Below are 3,811 nucleotides of genomic sequence, written 5' to 3'. Positions count from 1 at the left end.
TAGAAAAAAAGCATAAGCAAAAATCCTTTAAAAGGGGTTAAAAATAGAAGTGCTCACAATACCCGACCTAAAAATGTTTTATATCACCACAATATTCAAAACAGCCTGGTACTGTTACAATGAAAGGTGCATAGACCAATAGAGCAGAATAGAAAACCCAGAAGCTAATGCTTCCACCTATAGGGAACTGATTTTGAAAAAGGACCCCCCAAAATCATGAAATGGGAAAGAGGAACACTCTTCAACAAATGGTTCTGGGAAAATTGGATCTCCGTCTGTACAAGAATGAAACAGATGCATAACATCCCATGGAACAAAAAACAAAAACGAACTCAAGATGGATTAAAGACCTAAATATAAATCTGTAGAATTATAAGGATCATCAATGAGAGAATTTGGATAAACTGAATGGTCCTAATGAAACTACCTAAAGCAACTGCAAATAAAAAGACTATATGACCAGTAATACTGCTGTGAGGCACATATCCCCAAGAAGTAAGAGACAGACCTCTGATTGACGTATGCTCTCCCATGTTCACTGCAGCACAGTTCAGAATAAAAGGAAGCTGGAAACAGCCTAAATGCGCCTCAGTAGAATAATAGATAAAAATAACAATGGTAAATATGCATAATGGAACACTGCATCCCTAAAAATCTGTGCTGAAATCACAAAAACATCTCATAAAATCAGTGAACCTGTAAACCATTATGTTGTATGTAATTAGTCAATGACAAAATAATAAATATTTTATGAGGCCAATGCTCTAAGTTTAAATACTAAGACAAAGGCAAGCTTCTGTTTTCAGGCCACATGTCTTTTAATCTGGTCTCCCAAGCAATGAGGTTGTGAGCCTGCCTCGTGTTCCTAAGCCCTATATCACACCCCTTATTTGGACACCTTAGAAAGTACTTAGACAGAGGAGGCCTCCCTTCAGCTGGGGACAATTTCCCAGTATGGGAGGAGAGGGAGAAGTTCATTGTGTCTCAGCATATAACATTGTCATAGTTTCTCCAAATCAATAGAGACTTGTACAAGAATGACTATCAAGCCTCACGAGAAACTCGGTTCAAGAGGTGGAGGGGCTGGCGTGTTTGTCTCAGAGAAAGCAATTACACTTCTGTTGATGGATGTGTTAGACTAGGTTGACCAGAGAAACAAATGCAGTGACACTCATGTCTGTGTAAGAAAGAGCGTTATCAAGAAGTGATTCCACATCAAGAAAGCACCCCAGCCTAGTCCAACTCAAGTCCAATACTCGTCCTTAAGTCCCTCTTCGGACTCATGCACTCATGCAACGGTGCAGAATGCAGGACGATCATAAGCCAGTGCACCCAAGGTCAGTGGACACATGGCAGGGCTCCGGCAGCTCTCAGGGCCAATGGTCAGTGGTCAGCAAGCAGGAAGAGGAAGGGGAAGAGAAAGGAGGGGAAGGCCTCACATCGCCTAAGAGACAGCTTCAGGCAGTGACTGGATGGACAGGCTTGACTACACTGCCAGCCAGGAGTGTCTAGTTGATACAAAATCCTCTAAATACCACAGTGGATAAAGCTTGTAGGGCATCATGCCATTGAGAAAAATTCTTCACATTACTTATATAGATTCCAAAATGAGAGTACATTCGACACCATGTTCTTAATTAGACACTTTTGACCTAGTTCTATCTAGACCTTGGTGACACAGGCCAAGTGCTATAGATAATTGGGACTTCAGACTCTGGTCTTTTGAGGGGCATAAGAACCCTTCATAGGCCACACCAGAAAGATCTGATTTGGAAACCCCACTAAGCCAACTGGACTTTACATTAAACTCACCTGAAGCAGATTTAAGAAACGCTGCCTTTAACTTAAGGCTGAAATGCCCTAATGTGAGAAACAGTGGATAACTACTATTCTAAGTGATGTTATTGGTGGTCATTGGACTTTGCTTTGGACATCTTCCTTTGAGGGTCTCCAATGTATGGCAACCAGGCATTGCCATATATTTACAATATTACACCTTATTTGCTTTTTTACAGCATGTGTTAGTCTAGCAGGCACTGTTCAGCCTTTGTGAATGAGTGTTATTTAAACATATGCTCTATCTGAGCCCTCATTGCTTGTGTACATAGTACCCAGTCACTTATGCTTTTAATTTGTACAAGTCACCAATCCATGATTGTGGATAAAAGGTTGCTCTATTTGTGTTTGTAGCATTATATTCATTACATCTGCTGCATACCTCTTCAAAATGTTTAATAGTGAAGGGGTTTCTTGTTCAAAATGTTTAAAAGTGAAGGACTAAAATGCCCTTGACCCAAGCCATGGTATTTTCAATCACATCATGTGCATGTGAACATTGGGCATTAAATAAGGAAGACCAAAGAAAAATCTATGCATTTGAACTATGGTGTTAGCAAATAATGTTGATCGTACCACAGACTTCCAAAGGACAAACAGATCTGCCTTGGAAGAAGTATAGCAAGAATGCTCCTCAGAGGCAATGATGGAGAGATTTTGTCTCAGATACTTTGGGCATTGTCAGGAGAGACCAGTTCCTGGAGAAGGACATCATGTTTGGTAAGGTAGAGGGGCAGCAACAAAAAGGAAGGTCCTTGCCTAGCTACATCGACACAGTGGCTGGAACAATGGGCTCAAATATAACAATTGTGAGAGTTTTGCTCTGTTGTACATTGGGACACTATGAGTCAGAAATGCCTTAACATCACCTAACAATAACAAAAAGATACACGTGTAATTCTTGCTCAACAGTGTTTTAAATTCTATACCATTGGCTAAATTAAAGATACTATCAATGGAATTATCCTGTGGGGAAGATTTATAATGTTCTCCAATAAAATGATAATTATATCTCTAAAATGAACTAAGGACAAATATGAATGGATTTGGGGCTCACATCTAATCATAGAGCTAATATAAAAAAGGTTGTTTTTTATTCACTGGCCCTCTTCAATACTATCCCTCATGGAGAAATCACTGAAAACATGGATGCTATAGCAAAGTGTGATCAAGAAATCAGATGGTGCCTGGCTAGTCCATATAGAAGAAGCGCATCAGTATCTGTGATCAAATGATCATAAATTTTAAAATCCAAATCCAGAGGAGGGAAGGGTATCTATCAGAGTACCCAGTTTGCAGGAGGTTATGGATGACATTAGAAGTCCTAATCCATTTGCTGGGTCTCCAAATGGATTACGACTTCTATGCATCCTCTCTAATCATAGTTCAGGGATGCGAATAGCTTCCTATCAGACAGAAAGCATTGTAACATCAATTATGACATAGTGTTAGCTTAAAATGTAACACATTGTTATTTGATCTCCCTTCTGACCCATTTTAAATTAGTTCCTGATTTTAGTATTATTTATTTCCTTCTCAATTAAGGTTATTGTTTTATTTTGTCATTGTTGTTTGTTTGTTTCTTGCTATTTTTGTGTATGTTTTTTCTGTATATGAAATCCAGAATAGGTAAATTGATAGCGACTGTAATGGAATTAATAATTACCTAGCATGGTAGGGGAGATTGGGGGGAAATGAAGAGCTAACAATAATAACTACAAGAAAGAAGAAAATGTTCTAAAATTGATTATGGGATGATTATGGGATGATTATGGGATAACCCTTCTTTTTTTCTCTCTTTTTTATCATTTTATTAGGGGTTCATACAACTTTTATCACAATCCATACATACATCAATTGTGTCAAGCACATTTGTACATATGTTGCCATCATCATTCTCAAAACACCTGCTTTCTACTTGAGCCCTTGGTATCAGCTCCTCATTTTTCCCCTCCCTCCCCACTCGTCCCTCCCC

This window comes from Echinops telfairi, unplaced genomic scaffold, assembly GCF_000313985.2.
Source record: "Echinops telfairi isolate 266 unplaced genomic scaffold, ASM31398v2 ScPeMD7_7420;HRSCAF=8458, whole genome shotgun sequence".
NCBI lineage: Eukaryota > Metazoa > Chordata > Mammalia > Afrosoricida > Tenrecidae > Echinops > Echinops telfairi.
The sequence above is the reverse complement of the archived record's forward strand: the minus strand, read 5'-3'. Positions refer to the sequence as shown.